This window comes from Engystomops pustulosus, chromosome 7 (genome assembly GCF_040894005.1).
Source record: "Engystomops pustulosus chromosome 7, aEngPut4.maternal, whole genome shotgun sequence".
NCBI classification, from domain to species: domain Eukaryota; kingdom Metazoa; phylum Chordata; class Amphibia; order Anura; family Leptodactylidae; genus Engystomops; species Engystomops pustulosus.
The window spans coordinates 80,553,649-80,571,471 of NC_092417.1; positions in this window are offsets into that span (position 1 = coordinate 80,553,649).

Consider the following 17,823-nt stretch of genomic DNA (forward strand, 5'->3'; position numbering starts at 1 on the left):
TCTGCAGTTTTGCATTGGCCTCCAGATCTGATTGTTAAAAGGAACCAACTCTTTCTACAGTCTGCTGTAAAATATCAGATCTTGTTATCGCTTCACTTTTACCCTGATTATATTTTGGGTTGTCTTATGATTGATTTGTGAATAAGCAGTCCTTATGTCTGATGTGGGGTAAAGCTATTCTGCTGAAGGGTAAGATCCTGACATAGTACATTTATACTCCCTGCCCTACACAAGTTTTAAATTGCACTTGATTTTGGCTTTTATAAATACTGATGCAATACTCTGCATTTACCCTCAATAGGCTATGAGGCTGGCTGCATAAGACCATGGTGTGCTGGCCTAATTTCCTGGATGTACTGCAGAGTATATACATATAGTAGGTTGACACTACTACCGTAGGTTTTACACAAAATTATATATCTTTCTTTATTTAGGTTATATAAAAATGTGTGCGATATGCTGTAAGAAATTCATAAAATTCCAGTAAGATGAAATGCTTTCATAAATATAAAATGCAGCATGTATATGTTCACATTGTGAACGATATTATACACTATGATTCTATAAAACAATATTATTCAATGTTGTTTTTGAAAACAAAATTAAGTCACAAAGAATATTAAATCAAATAAATGTATGAAATAAGTAAGATACATAAAATATCTAAGATCTGAGATGACACACCTCTGATGGGTCTTGTAGTTTGAAGTTTATATAATTTGTATATCTGCAAGATACTTTTTAAGTACTTATGTGAGATAACGCTTCCTTAAAAGACCTCTACCATCAGTTTTACTGGTGGTCCAAGTGTCCTACTAACCAGTTCCTGAGAAAATATTTTCCTCACTTCTTCTTTTATTAACTCTATACGTTTCCATTTCTGCAATATACAGTTATTAAAATTATGTTAATTGGTCAGGGGCACTCTGGCCATGTCACGAGAGCGCCTCGTCTTATAATTTACGCACTTACTCATGTCCGTTCAGAGTGCACAGAAGAGGGGACGTCAGGGACTGGAAGAAGTGAATAAATTATAAGCTACTTCACCGGAGCGCCCCAGACTAAATAGCATCATTTTTATAACTATATTGCCGAAATTACGGCATTATAGGGTTATAATAGAAAAAAAAGTCATGAGAAGAACCGTTTCTCAGGAACGGGTTAGTAGGTGTACTCTAATAAACTGATGGTAGTTGTCCTTAAAATACTGGTTTGGTGTACAGTAAAGTACTTGTTGGTCACTCAATTTTACCACACAAAATGTTTCTCAAGATAGTTCTTCATCAATATGTGTATATGTGGTTAGTTTTGTTAGTATATGCAGTCCTATGGTTAAAAGTGAGCTTTGAACGAGAAAGGAGTGTTGATGGTTTTTAGGTTAGTCGCAGAGCGTGGATCCAAAGTGGTATTGGGCTTGGAGTATCGCTAGTGAGGTAAGTGTGCTAGATACACACCAGGGGCTGTAGGATGGTGGCTTAGCCTTATCAGAAGTGTCTGTGAGCAGAACTGTTCTATTTGCTCATGGCAACCAATCAGAGCTCAGCTTTAATTTGATGAACCCCTTAACAACCAGGCCCTTTTTTCATTTTGGTGTTTTCACTTTTCACTCCTCACATACAAAAATTCATACATTTTTTTATATTTCCATGTAAGGATCTGTATGAGGGCTTGTTTTCGGCATAATAAATTATACTTCATATTGACCGTATTTAATATTCCAAGCCATGTTTTGGGAAGCGGGGGAAAATCCAAATGCAGGAAAATTGGTGACAAAATGCATTTGCACCTTTTTGTTGTGGGCTTGGAGTTTACGGCTTTTACTGTGCACCCTTAATGACATGTCTGCTTTATTCTTTGGGTTGGTGCAATCAAAGGGATACCAAATTTATATAGGTTTTATAAATACATTTACAAAAATGAAAACCTGTGCAAAAAATTCATTTTGCCATATTTTTAGGACTTTAGGACTTTTTATAGAATTTTTTATATTCTACAAAATGGCAAAAAAGTGGCACTTTCGATTTTGGGCGCTATTTTTCGTTACGGGGTTAAACGTCTGGAATAATAGTTATTATATTTTGATAGATCGGACATTTTGGGACGGGGCGATACCTATCATGTTTATGATTCTTACTGTTTTATTTATTTTTATATGTGATGTAGGGAGAGGGGGGTGATTTAAATTTTTACTTTTTTCTATTTTTTCATATTTTTGTAAAAAAAATTTACCATTATTTCAGACCTTCCAGGGTACTTTAAACACTGCAGGGTCTGATTGCTAATACTACTGTATTGCAGTATATAACAATATTACTGATGATCTCTAATAGCCTGCCATCTGCTGGCTATTACAGATCATTACACATGGCAACTGATCACCCATATAATGCTCTCTCCATACACCCCTCGCAGCACAGGACAATATCGTTTGTCTGGGTGTGTGATGGTGTTAAAGGGGTATTCCCATGAAGACAAGTTACTTAACTCCTTTCTGCAGCCCTTTTTCGTTTTTGCGTTTTTCATTTTTCATTCCCCACTTTCAAAAATCTATAACTTTTTTATTTTCCATGTACCAAGCTGTGTGATGGCTTGTTTTCTGCATAACAAATTGCACTTCAAAACGGTGTTATTTAATATTCCATGTCGTGTACTGGGAAGTGGGAAGAAAATTCCAAATGCAGTGAAATTGGTGAAAAAACGCATATGCGCAGTTTTCTTGTGGGCTTAGATTTTACGGATTTTATGTTCAATCAACATTTATTGATGAATAACGAGTGCAAACAGAATTTTCAAGGCAAGAAGGGTGGTCTCGCAGGACCCCTGCAGTAAGATACATATCACATCATGTCACAGAATGGCAAGGCAGCAGGCTGTGAAATTATATTGAGGTGGAGATCGTAAGATACCGGCTGTGGGGGTCTGCCCATCCCTTCCAGTGATAAGACGAGACAAAGATACGAACAGGGGGTAGACAATACAAAACATAGACGAGAAGGGAATAACTGGGTGGGGAAAGGGGGAGGGTTCTGGGGGTAGGGATGGCTTCCGTGTCATGTTTTGGCAGTGCACTACAGGCGTGTTGCTTAATTGCAATGCAAGAGTTCTTAAAGGATACAGATTCGAGAAGAGACCGAATTATTTTAGGCAAAAAAATCCTGAAAGGCCGGGGTTAGCTGGTAGTCCTCCCAAGGGGTCCACACAGTGGCTGTCTTACTCGGATCAGGCGTGTCCTCGGCCACCAACTCCTCCATCCTGCGTATGTAGCGAAGCTCCTGTATCCACTCCACAACCGTGGGTGGATGAGGGCTCTTCCAGTGTCGAGGGATCACGGTCCTTGCCGCTGTGAGGAAGTGGCGAAGGAGTCCTTTTTTGATGGAGGAGATGGTGCCCGGCAGCACGGAAAGGAGGGCAACCTGTGGGCTGAATTGTATCGTCTTACCAGACACTCTGCTATAGGTGTCAAACACCATCCGCCAGAAGTCCTGTATGATCGAGCAGCTCCACCAAATGTGAAGAATGGATCCCACCTCCGCACCGCACCTCCAGCAGAGCTCCAAGACTCCAGGATAGATCCTATGGAGCGTGAGGGGGCACCTGTACCAGCGTGATAAAATCTTATAGTTCTTCTCCTGAGCGCTGCAGGGCAGAGGGAGTTTATGGGAGAACAAAAAGGCTTTGTCCCAGTCTGCCTCTGTGAGTGTGGTTGATAGGTCTGTCTCCCACGCTGACACAAACCCTGGGTTCCCCTGGGAGGACTCAGCGAGCAGTATAGCATACAGCTGAGACAAGACGTGGGCTGGGGGTAATGCAGGTCTAAGTAACGCCTCAAACCCGGTTAGGGATGCCCCAAAACTAGAGTCGGTGTCTGAGCTTACATACGAGGTTAACTGTTGGTACTCCAGCCAAGACAATGGAACATCTGGACTGGAGGCTCTCAAAGAGTCCCAGGAGGGCATGGTGCCTCCAGACACTACCTGGCCCATATGAATATCTGCTCCCACCTCCCAACACAGGAATCTCCCTCTCCCCATCCCTGGGGGGAATGCTGGATTGTTAAATAGGGGAGTGAGGGGGCCCTGTAGTCTAATTATGGTGTCTCGAGACGCCAGCCTGTCCCATTCCCGGAGGAAGTATGGGGAGAAGAGTGAGTGTGTGAAGCTCTCTGGCCGTTGGGCCGGCCGAATCCACGGAATGGTGCGCAGGTGAGGGTGGGTGAGGTCCGTCTCCAGAGACACCCATTGCTTGGTTGCTCTGTGATAATGCCAATCTACTATGCGCATGAGCAGTGATGCGGAGTGGTAAAGTTTGGGGTCAGGAAGACCCACCCCCCCAGCAATTTTGGGTCTAGCCAGTGTGGAGTAGCTGATCCTGCTTGTCCCGCCCCCCCCCACACACAAATCTCCGGAAAGCTGCTTTTAGGCTTGTAAAGAATGAGCCCGGGGGGCGTATCGGTAGCGTTTGAAATAAATACAAGAACCGGGGCATTACGTCCATCTTCAAGACATTGACTCGGCCGAACCATGATAGACTACTACTGGGGTATTTGGCCAGGTCCCGTATTGTGCGATCCAGGAGAGTTTTATAGTTAAGGTTGTAGAGGCGCGAGAGGTCTGCTGGGATGTCAATTCCTAAGTAACGGATGTGAGATCTCTGCCATTTGAATGGGAATTGGGATGCTAGGTGGGATATTTCGCTTTCGGGGAGGGAGATGTTCAGGGCTTCTGATTTCGATAAGTTAACTTTGAAGTTGCTAAGGAGGCCAAAGCGGGAGAACTCTGCTAAGATGGACGGGAGGGAGATCCGGGGCTGTGACACATACAAGAGCAGGTCATCCGCATAGATAGCGGTCTTGTACTGTTTAGGTCCAACCTGGAGACCGTGTACACTGGGGCTGCCACGAAGCGCCACCGCTAGGTGTTCCATGACAATAATATACAATAGTGGGGAGAGGGGGCAGCCCTGGCGGGTCCCGTTCTTGATCGAGAACGGCTTGGAGGAGGTGCCATTTATTCTTACTTAAGCTGTGGGAGCTGAATATAGAGCTTTAATCATACTCAGAAACCTAGGGCCTACCCCAATTTGTTCTAGGGCCGCCCAGAGGAATCCCCAGTGCACACGGTCGAACGCTTTTTCCGCGTCCACTGACAGTAGGCATAACGGTTGTTTAGCAGACTTAGCCCAAGATAGCAAGGTCTTATTAGTGTTATCCCGGGCCTCCCTCCCGCGGAGGAATCCCACCAGGTCTTTGAGTATGATGGAGGGAAGAATGGTCCCAAGTCGGTTAGCCAGGAGTTTTGAGTACAACTTTATATCCACGTTAATCAACGATATGGGGCGATAGTTAGCACACACTGTATGATCTTTTCCCGGCTTGGGGATAACAGAGATATTAGCCTTAAGGGATTGGCGCGTAAAGGGAGTGCGCAATGAGATCCCATTGAAGACCCTGGTAAGGAAGGGGACCAGTTCTTGTCTGAGGATTTTGTAGAATCGGGGGGTAAACCCGTCGGGTCCCGGGGATTTCCCGGCCGGGGTCAGTTTTATTACCTCTGAGAGCTCTTGCTCACTAATGTCTTCCTCAAGTGCCCCCCTATCTTCATCCCCCAAGTTAGGGAGTGCCGTGTCCGTAATGTACGCGTTTATTTTGTCCTGGAGTTGTATCGGAGTCATATCTTTATACTGGCCCCGTATGTTGTAGAGTTCCTGGTAGTAGGAGCGGAACACATCAGAGATTGTGGAGGGGTCGTGTGCCACCCGCCCCCCCCCCCCCCCCCCATCCTGTACCTTAGGGATATATGTGGTAGCTGACCTAGGGTGGAGAAGCCTCGCTAGGGGCCTGCCACATTTGTTACAGTGTTCGTAAAAAAATCTCTTATTCCTGTCCCTGTACCTCAGGTGTTTTTGGTCAAGTATGTTTCGTAGTTCCTCCCTAGTGTTAAGCAACTCGTTCAGCACTGTTTGCGAGCCACCTGCCTTGTGTGTTGCCTCTAACGCCTGAATTTTACAGAGCAAGTCCTGAATTTTGGCGGCTTTCTCTCTCTTTAAGCGTACTCCATGTGAGATAAACTCGCTACGGATCGCTCCCTTTAAGATTTCCCATTGAACTGGGAGGGGGGTGTGATCGTCTACATGGGTGTCGAGGAAGTTAGCAATGCACTGCTTAACCCCTGTCATACAAACTGCGTCCTTGAGTAAATTGTCATTTAATCGCCAAGCCCATGGGGTAGAGTATGGGCCAGGCACATTCAGGGTGATAGAGATCGGAGCGTGGTCAGACCACAGGGCCAGGGCAATGGCGGCTGTGGGTTGCCAGCCCAACGCATAATGGCTCAACCAGAACATGTCAATTCGACTGTACGACTGGTGTGCCGGGGAAAAATATGAGTAGTCCCGGCCCTGTGGGTTGAGGACACGCCAAATGTCCATCAGCTGTGAGTTATGCAAGGCCCTTTGTAGGAAACGCATCTGAGCGGGGGCCGTGGGGGGTCTAGGAGTGGAGCAGTCTGTGCGTGAATCCATTATGAAGTTGAAGTCGCCCCCAAGAATACTCACCCCCTCTGCGAAGTCCCGCAGCTTAGTCAGGATAGATCTACACATCAGAATCTGCCCTTTGTTGGGGAGATAAAGAGAGGCCAGGGTGATCAGGTGCCCCCACAGTCTCACCTTAAGAAAAAGATAACGTCCCTCGGGGTCCAGCACCTCATGAGTCAGTCTCCTGTGAATCGCAATAGAGACCCCTCTGGATTTGGAAACTGGGTTTGTACTATGATGCCAGGACGTGAAGAATCTGTCCCGGAACCCTGGTATCTGGCCGGCACGGAAATGGGTCTCCTGTAGAAAGAGAACATCAGCTTTAAGCTTATGCATTCGATATAAAATCTGGCTACGTTTTTGAGGGACATTCAATCCCCTTGCATTGAGAGAGCATTATGGGAGCCATTGAGGGGGAATAGGGGTAATAGGGCAGACACAAGAGGGGTAGTTAAGGCTAGGAGTGGTTAACAAACGGTGTGATAAAAGACTCACAACAAGAAGACAGTACAATAACAATGTACCACTAAACACTATAAACACTAAACACTATAAACACTAGTGGGGTCAAGGACCAGAAGGGTCTATCCACCTTTAACTCCGACCAGCGCAGTCAAGGGCATCCCGGTGGGTAGCGGGCTTTCCATGAGGGGGCTCCCCCCCCGGACCCCCTCCCCAAAATAGATTGCATTGCGTGTCCAGCGGGAACATTGCGTTGGTCGGGAAACAGGGTCATGGGAAGGATCCTGCCCCAGGGGAGTTGGCGAGGGTTTCAGCCCCCACGAGAAGGGGTGCATAAGACTATAAGGCAATTACAAAATTCAATGTAAAGAAAGAAAAGGAAAAATATTTCCAGTGTAATCAAACGCCCTCAGGTTGCTGGGCCGGCCCCGGGGGGCCTCCTCTTCTTCCCCTGCGCCCTCCGGAACGTCCACGAGGGTTTCTCTGGGGACGAGGGGGTAGGACCCCTTTCCCCCCTGGAGGGAGGGTTGGGAGGGATGGCCAATCATGAATGGCGATTGGGGGCAGCTCTAGGTCCCTGGAGAGGGCTGGTAAATCACCCGGATGACGGAGAGAGAAGGTTCTTCCCGCTCGACGAATTTGCAGGCGGAATGGAAAGCCCCATGAGTACTGAAGTTGACGCTCCTGGAGAATTGCCAGGAGTGGCCGTAATGCCCTGCGTTTTTGTAGGGTGAGGCGGGAGAGATCTGGAAGGAGCTGAATAGGGTGACCCTGAAAGTTCGGAGGGCCTTTTTCTCTCACCGCCCGCATGATGTTGTCTTTCAAGTGGTACCTGTGCACTCTACAGATCACATCTCTGGGTCTCTCGTTGTCCGGTGGCTTAGGGGCCAGGGACCTATGTGCCAGGTCAAGTTCCAGCGTTGTGTCAGGGGGGACCCCCAAAATCCCATTAAATAATTGCCTGAGGATAGGGTCTAGTCGTTGGGGTTCAACGGATTCAGGAAGTCCTCTTACTCTTATATTATTCCTTCTCCCCCGATTTTCGGTGTCATCAATGGCATCAGTCAGGTGTTGAAGTTGCAAAGAGTGCGTGGCCAGCAGCTCCTCATGACGGTCAAGCCTGGAAGTGGTAATTGTAGCGGCTTGCTCTGTGGCAGATACCCGCCCTTCAATGACCTGAACATCAGTACGCAATGTAGCTAATTCCGCTCTGTAGGCCGCTTCAAGCCTGTTCACATAAGATTCCCTATCGTCCCGAGTTGGTATAGCAACAATGTGTGTTCGCAAATCGCTGATGTCAGCCATTGCCTTTGTCATATAGATCGTTTCCCGTGAGGGATAGAACTCCCCAAATGAGGGTGGATAGCACGCTGAGCCGGTCCCCTGAGAATGGTCCCTGGAGGGGTGGAAGGCATCCGAGGTAGACGGCCCGAGAGGTCCGGCATAGGAGAGCCAGGGGGCAGGTAGTCCAGAGGTGAACCGGGAGCCTCTCCTGCGCCCTGGGCACCCCTCCCTGTGGCCAGCCCTCCATCCGCGGCTGGTGGTGATAGTGGCCGCTTGGAGACCCTGGTGGTAGTGGCCGGGGGGGCTGTTGACCCTGCAGGGGTCTCTTCCCAGCCCTCATACTCGAGCCCTGGAGGATGCGGGGGGTGTCCCATGTGTTGCCCCTGTGGGGTACTCACAGTTGCAGGTGTACACCTGCTGTCTGGTGTCTCCTTTCCGGGTGGCTGCAGCGTGCACGACCTCTGCGCTTCCCCCTGGCAAGATGGCGGCTGTGCCTCCACATGGTGGGCCGCCCCCACGTGTTCCGGCGGTGGTGACTGTGTCCCCGTGTCGGGATGCCGGGGCCTCTCGGCTGATGATTCGGGAGTCGGGAGTTGTCTGGCCGCAGAGTCTGGCTCCAGTTGCAGTTCCTGCTGCTGTGCGGGTGTTGAGGTCCCCGTCTGATGTAGCCGGGCAGCGGGAGTCGGCGGCGGCGAGGCCCCGGCGGCCATCTTGGCTGCGGCCGCTGACTGCTCGGGGAGGAAGAATTTACCGATCCCCGCGGATGCGAGGACCGGCGTTTCAGGAGGGATGTCCGTTCCCCTCTTCTTCTTCCGAACCCCCATTGTTTGGCAGTGTTCCGATGCCAAGAATCCCTGCTGGCAGGTGGGTGGAGAGATCCGGAGTGGGAGCTCGAGGTAAACGCGTCCTCACTCCTGCATAGCCAGGCCACGCCCCGATTTTACGGATTTTACTGTACGCCCCAAAAGACATCTACTTTATTCTTTTGGTCGGTATGATTACGGGGATACCAAATTTGTATAGGTTTTATGTTTTCATACATTTACAAAACTTAAAACCTCCAATACAAAAATTTTTTTTTACACTTTGCCATCTTCTGGCGCTAATAACTTTTTCATACTTTGGTGTAGGAGCTGTGGGTGGTGTCATTATTTGCGTCTTTTGATGACGTTTTCAATGTTACCATTTTTGGGACTTTACAATCTTTTGATCACTTTTTATAGAATCTTTTATATTTTTTAAAATGGCAAAAAAGTGCCATTTTCGACTTTGGGCGCTATTTTCCTTTACAGGGTTAAATGTAGTGAAAAACCTTTGTATTTTGGTAGATCGGGCATTTTTGGATGTGGGGATAAGTAATGTGTTTATGATCTTTACTGTTTATTTATATTTATATCAGTTCTAGGGAAAGGGGGTGATTTGAATTTTTAGGTATTTTTAATTATTTTATTAAAACATTTTTTTATTTTTACTATTTTTCAGACCCCCTAGTGTACTTTAACTCTAGATTGTCTGATCGATCCTACCATATACTGCCATACTACAGTATAGCAATACATGGGGATTTTCCTCCTCATTCATTTCAATGTGCTGAGAGCACATTGTAATGAAAGGGTTAAACCGAGACAGCTACGGGTCTTTGAAAGACCCGGGGCTGTCATGGCGACGGATTGCCACTCCCCGATGTCGTCATGGGAAGCGACAATCTTCAGCAAGATGGCGGAGCCCTAGCACCGACCGCGGGCATTACCATGAAGCCTTTGCTGCAGTATACAGCAAAGACTTACCGGCTATGGAAAGGGCTCAGTCCGTGAGCCCTCTCCATGCACCCTCTCCCGGCATGTGACATACTATTACGTCACTAGACGGTAAGCGGTTCAATGTACTCTGGATAACAAAATAACACGTTCTCTTATCCACTGTTATTAACAAAAATACAGCATTTCACAGATATAATTCCAACCTCTCTCTTTCAGTTCTGACGTACACAATTTCAGTTGCCCCTAGACAGGACTCTGTAACTTATGACTTTAGGGTTGGGCCGCCATCTTGCCTGAGGGTTCACAGAGCTTGTCTCTCTGTCCTGCTCCCTGCACTATAGCCCCGCCCCCCCTGCAGTCGAAGACGGAGGTCACAGACACATACACTGACATCTTGCAGGCAATAGCATGAGAATTACTAAAAACAGATAAATAACTTATCTTGGGAGGCACAGCAGATATAGTGTGTTATGGAATAGCAGAGATGTAGGAGAGCTGATTGTGATTGTGTGTAATATGCATCTCATGGACCTCATCATCTCTGATCTGTCTCATCTCTCTTTCTATGAGTCAGATACTAGTACAATGTTCAGAAGCTGGATGAAAACGTATATAAACCTGTACCCTGATAATCTAACCGTATTTTCAGCTCACAGAACTAGATGGATCATAATGTGTCTGCATAGTGAGTTCCCATGCACACCCTGGAATTTTGCACTGACTAGCCTAGGGAGTGATTGTCACAGATGTTCCTTCGACCCATCTCGGGTCGCGAGTACACCTGTGTCCCCTCCGGTCCCTTGCTCCTCTGTGGGCCCCTAGCTTTCCCCCCGTTCTTCCTTACCTCTCCACACTCCTGCTCAGGACTCGGCAGGGTGGCGCGTGGGTCCCGGCCACCTAGGGCACGACCCCGTGGTCAAAGATTTAAAGGGCCAGCACATCGCTAATTAAAACTTCCTGCATTCCATCAGGGAATGTCTGCTGATTTCCCGTTGTGATGCCGATCCCATTCCCGACTTTGACTCCGCGCTGCCTTGACCTCCTGCTTTGTTCCTGACGTTGATCCCTTAATGCCTGTCTCGACCTCTTGCCTATCCCCGACCACGATACTGCTTCACCACCGCGGGCAAAGTTGCGCCTGTAGAGCGATCTAGTAGTACCCTGCCGCAGCAAGTCCATCCCACTTTGCGGCGGGGTCTATTTAAAATCAGGTGCCGCTCAGACTCCGCTCCCAGGTGTCGGCTTACACCATCACTCGCGGTGGTACAGAGGATCCACTACCTCAGATCCTCACAGTAAGATCCTGCCGAGGTTCCGTTACCAAAACTGTCTGATCTCCCCGCCACCGTGACCCAGCATTCCCAGCGTATTGCCGTACAAGGTCAGCAGCTAGGAAAAACCACTGCCATTCTACAGCGGCTATTGTCCTCCCAGCAGCCACGCCAAGTTCCTGCGGTTCCATCTCCCAGCCCGGTTTGTCTACCTTCCACAGAACCTAGGCTGAGGCTCTCTATGCCTTCCAAATACGGGGATGCGAAGTTGTGCAGAGGCTTTATTACCCAGTGTTCCTTGCATATTGAACTAATATAATAATAATAATCTTTATTTATATAGCGCTATCATAGGGGACAAATACAAATATAATAAAACATGACAGCACAACACATTCATGGAACAAAAGGAGTGAGGTCCCTTCTCACAAGAGCTTACAGTCTAAGAGGAAGAGTGGGGTGACACAGGAGGTAGAAAGTTTATATAATGGTCCTGCCATTCTTCAAAGGGGAATAATGCCTACACAATTCTTGACTAATCACGAAAGCTACTCTCGACCGTTTAGTTTTCTCTCCGGGAGAGCCCTGGCATGGGCCTCTGGGACAAGGGAGACCCAGTTGTAGCAGACATCACCGCTTTCTTCGCTGAACTACGGACCGTCTTCGAGGAACCAGACCGGGCATCTTCTGCTGAGAACTTGTGTCAAGGGGACTCCTTCCTGGGTGACAAAGCTGGCAATTCCGTATTCTGGCTTCTGAACTTTCCTAGGATGAAGCAGCCTTGGTCCCCACCTTTAAAAAAGGGACTGCCTAGTCAGATTAAAGACACCCTGTCTGCACGGGACCTGCCGTCTAATTTCCTTGGCTACTCAGATAGACATCTGCTTCTCTGAACGCAAGGAAGAACAGCAGGTTTAAGAAGCGCGACCCAGAGTCCAAAGTTTTTCCCGTCTGGCTCCAGTTTTCCAAAGGCCTCGCTGCCGTCTCCTACGTCTGCTACCCAAAAGCCCAATCAGGAGGATAAAACCCAGCTAACAACCCAAGAGTGCTCCAGACAGGGAAATCTCTGCATCTCCCGTAACACTTCCTCCAGTCCTGTCCAGTGTGTCCTCAGCGTCTAGGAAGTCATTCACAACTAGGGGAGCATCCCTAGGTGAAGGTAAAGCTTCTCCACATCTGCATCTTCCAGTTCTGCTCAGCTTTGAAACCAGTGATCCTGTTCCTGTCTCGGCCTTCTTGGACTTCGGTTCTGTAGAGAATTCCGTGAATGCCACTATGGTCCCCTGGCATAATTTCCCTGTGGTTTGTCTGGAGAAGCCCCTGGTCATCTTGTCCGTTAGTGGGCAGATCCTCTGTGGCCCAGTCCAGTATCGCACCGAACCACTATGCCTGCAAGTTGGTGCCTTGCATAAAGAGAGAATGTTTTTCTATGTGCATCTCCGCTCCACATCCTCCATTCTATTGGGACTTCCATGGTTGCAGTAACATGCACCTGTCCTCAACTGGAAGACTGGGAAGGTTCTTCTATGGGGTCCTGAGTGCCAGTCTCGCTGCCTCAAGTCTCTCAGACCAGTGTCCGTCAGGTCTTCTTCTACGTGTTCCAAGCCATTGGTGGGTCTTCCTGCTGTTTATATAGATCTTGCTGACGTCTTCTCAGAGAAACAAGGCGAGACTCTACTTCCGCACCGTCCTTACGACTGTTCTACAGAGCTGCTACCAGGCACACCCACATGGTTGGGTGTACCCACTCTCCGTGCCCGAGACTGCGGCTATGTCGGCCTATATCAAGCAGAATCTCCAGAAGGGGTTCATCCGCAAATCCTCTTCTCCTGCCGGTGCAGGGATCTTCTTCGTGGCAAAGAAGGATGGCTCCCTCCATCCGTGTATGGAATACCAAGTCCTCAGTGAAATCACGGTGAAAAACTGTTACCCGCTACCCTTGATCATAGAACTTTTTGACCGTTTACGTGATGCCAAGGTTTTCACTAAGCTGGATCTGCGGGGGGCATATAACCTCATCCACATCTGTGAAGGCGATGAATGGAATACCACCTTCAATACTCGTGATGGGCACTTCAAACACCTGGCCATGACCTTTGGGCTGTGCAATGCGCCTGCAGTGTTTAAGGAATTTTTCAATTACATTTTCAGAGACTTGGTCTACACATGTGTTGTGGTCTACCTAGACAATATCTTGGTGTTTCTTCTGACCTGGAGTCTCATCAAGTCCACGTATGAAAAGTTCTTAGGTGCCTAAGGGCCAATGGTCTCTATGCCAAATTGGAGAATCGCCAGTTCCATCAGAAGAGTCTTCCATTTCTTGGATACATCATCTCCGCTGAGGGCCTACAGATGGATCCAACCAAGTTACTGCAGTACTTCAGTGGCCTCGCCCAGTAGGACTTCATGCCATACAGAGATTCCTGTGTTTTGACAATTACTACCGGCAGTTTATACTGCATTTTTCCTCTCTTGTGTCTACCATTGTGGCGTTAACAAAAAAGAATGCTGATCCTAAACTCTGGCCTCCAGCGGCCGAAGGAGCAATTTCCAAGCTTAAATCTGCGTTTGCTTCTGCTCCTGTCCTTATACGGCCTGACACTGAGAAACGGTTAAAACTTGAGGTGGATGCTTCTCTGTAGGTGCTGGAGCTGTCCCCACCCAGAAAGGGCCCAAAGGCCAAACACTCACTCTGCTGCCGAGAGGAATTACTCCATTGGAGATCATGAACTTCTGGCTATAAAACTTGCCTTGGAAGAGTGGCATTATCTTTTGGAGGGAGCTCGTCATCCAGTCTGTGTATATACGGACCACAAGAATCTCCTGTACCTCCAAATTGCTCAGCTCCTCAACCCACAACAAGCTAGCTGGTCCCTTTTCTTTCACGCTTAAGTTTCCTGATCCACATCCGCTGAGAAGAATGCCAAGGCCGAAGCTCTCTCTCGTGCCTCCGATGTTGTCGGGGAAGAACCGGCTCCGCAGCATGTTTATCCCTCCTGAAAGACTGATTCTTGCGGCTCCAGTGGATCTGAGGCAGCACCCTCCTGACAAGACATATGTCCGACCTGCTTTTCGGAGAAAGATATTGACTTGGGGACATTGCTCTCAAGTGGGTGGGAATCCTGGGGTGTAGCGTTCAGTAGCCCTCATTTCTCACTACTATTGGTGGTCAGACCTGGTCAAAGATGTGCGGGAGTTTGTGGGTTCCTGCATGTCCTGTGCCATCTCGTCTAGAACCTGCTGGCCTCCTGTTGCCGTTACCCAGCTGCCTGTGGACTCACGTGGCCATGGACTTTATTATTTACTTTAATTTCCTCTGGAAATTCCGTCATCTGGGTGGTAACTTACAGGTTCTCGAAGATGTCTCATTGTGTTCCGCTTCAAGGTCTGTCGTCAGCTCCTCGTCTGACCAGTCTGTTCTTCCTCCATATCTTCCGGCTACATGGACTCCCTCTCCACATTGTCTTGGACCGTGGGGTCCAGTTTGTTACCAGATTCTGGTGTTCCCTCTGCAATCAACTGCAGGGCAAGCTGGACTTCTCCTCTGCATATCATCCCCAGACTAACGGACAAGTAAAGAGGGTGTACCAAACTCTGGGCTGTTACCTTCGTCATTTTGTCTCTGCTCATCAGGACAACTGGTCCACCCTGTTACCGGTTTGGATTCAGAGTCTGCTAGCTCTGCCCCGTTCTGTTTTTTCTTTGGACAAATTCCACGCCCACTGCTTGGAAGAACTAGTGCCGGACCTCAAATTGATCTGGAAACAGACACGTCAGTCTCTGCTTCAGGTGTCAGTCTGCACCAAGATCCAAGCTGATAGCAAGCGCAGGTCTCCTCCAGTTTTCTCTCCGGGTGAAAAGGTGTGGTTATCATCCTGATAGGTCCCCTTGAAGATTCCCAGCTACAGCTCTTCCCAGCCCAGCTCTTCTGGCCTGAAGAGAGTTCTTGGGAGCCCAAGGACAATATCTTGGACCGTGGCCTCCTGCAGAGGTTCCTCCAATCCAAGAAATGTCACGGGTGTTCCCGCAACCCACATCTCGGGTCGCGGGTACACCAATGTCCCACTCCGATCCCCAGCTCCTCCACAGCCCCCAGCTGCTTGCCTTGACCTCCTGTTTTGTTCCTGACGTTGATCCCATGTTGCCTGTCTCGACCTCTTGCCAGGGCCTGACCACGATTCTGCCTCATGGCTTTGTACCACGTCTTGGCCACCACCGTGGGCAAAGTCGCGCCTGTGGAGCGACCTCGTGGTACCCTGCCGCAGGAAGTCCATCCCGCTTTGCGGCAAACTTTGGGGAAAACCAGGTGCCACTTAGACTCCGCTCTCAGGTGTACACTTACACCATGGCTCGCGATGGTACAAAGGATCCACTACCTCAGATCCTGACAGTGATATGAGCTAAAACAGCAATAATTGTAAAGTAAAATTGTGGAGTAAAGGGTAAAAAAATGACCTTTATTGTGTTAACATCACTAGGGGATTGAAATTTGCTAATTTTCTTTCATGGGAAAACCCATTTAACAACTGTGAGAAAATGAAAGCTGAGCTCTGATTGGTTGCCATGAGCAACTAGAACAGTTCTGCTTTCATACTTCTGATACATCACCCCACACGTGTTTCGGTGTTTGGAGTCCTCGTGCAACACATGCGCCAAATATTATTTGCACCCTTTACGGCTCTGTTTATTATTGCCAGGTCACACTTTGCTCCACAGTCTTTTTATGAAAAAAGTGTGCAGGTATACAAATATAATGTATCACATTGATATATGCTGTAAGGAGTCCCTTCTACCCTACAAAACAGCAGCGCCCAACTCCAATTATGATTACATGGTTCATGAAATCTGTGCATTGCACAGTCCGTATTTCATTGGCCAACCATGGTTGTGTCTTATTCACCAAAAAATTTGTTTTGCAGTGCCAATCTATTCCAGGCAACACATCATGATGCAACTAGATCTTACTATGTAATATACAGTCATGAGAAAAAGGTTTTATCCTTTTAGAATTTTATGGGTTTACATCAGTACATAATAAACATTTATTCCTAATATTGTTGTTTTGTCATTGTTTTTACTGTACTCTCTGGACTCTCTCTGCTGTGATTTTCCCCACTGTGGGACTAATAGAGGATTATCTTATCTTATCTTAAAGAAAATCTGGTCCTTAAAATGAGGTTAATACAACCTGAGATAAAGATGAACACTCAGCAGATTCTGCCGCATCATTATTTATTCATTGAATACACAGCCAATGGAAAAGCCAAGTGTGAAAAACTAAGTACCGACCATAAATCAATAACTTGTAGTCATGCTTTTATGTATGACTTTATTAATTTTTCACGTCGTTCTCGAGCAATTTCAGCCTGCTCTTTTTTTACATTGTTACTTCAGTTCATTGAAGTTTATGGGTATTCGTTATGCAGAGCTCTCTTGAGGTCCTGACACAGTGGGGAGATTTATTATGCTGTCATAAGGCACATATGATACAATCCCATCTGATCAGACGTCATCAAATTTACATTGTGCTAGAATTGAGCTCACAATTCTGTACTCAATATTATGTACATTGAGCTTTGTTCTATGTTTATGTACTAAGCTGGGATCTGGTGCCGTATTTCTTCTGATTACAGTTCTGGTGCTGTATTTATGTAGTAAACTTGATTATGGTGCTGTAAATATTTACAAACTTGGTTTACATGCTGTATGTACTGTAAGTATTGGGATTGGTTCTGGTGCTGTATGTATGTATAGAACTTGGATATGAGGCTGTATTTATCCATCGCTGGTGCTGCATTTAACTTGGTTCTGATGGTGTAAGTGTTCTACTTTCTCAATCTATGCAGTTAACACAACATTTTTTTGCATTTATGGTTTGGTACAGGGGCTGTATATGTCTATATAAGAGTTAATATGTTAATAAAATAATTTTAGATACAAAAAGGTTGATTTAAATGGGAAATGTAGACTATGTAGAGTATGCAGCATTAGGATGGACAGTATCTAGATATACTGTATATATTTTAACTACAACAAATTTGAGCACTCCATACTATGATATTATACACGGTTAAACAACAAATGTGTGCAATTTTTCAAACCAATTTCAGGAGAGAATTTTAAAGAGAGCAGTAGTAAAGGGTGAGTCAGATGTTCCAGGAACCTTTTTTATTTCAGAAAGAAAACAGAAAATGACATATCTGAGACAATTTCGGAGACAATTCTGATCTTTGCTATGCACATCGTGACCACCTTCCCATTAGAAAATGTGACCTAGATCCATCCTGATGGATGTAAAGATGCCGGGCATGTTCCACACATAGCCTAAAAGATAACCATATTTGCTGAGGCATTCAGATATTTAATTTCCCCTTTTGTTTCTCTGTGTCCTGGAACTTTTGACTCATACAACTAGTTGCGACATAAACTACAGTCATGTGGTAAGACCATTCAAATTTACTTTACGAAGGTGACACTACATATAATACCCGAGCTGACAGCTGACCCCAAGTATA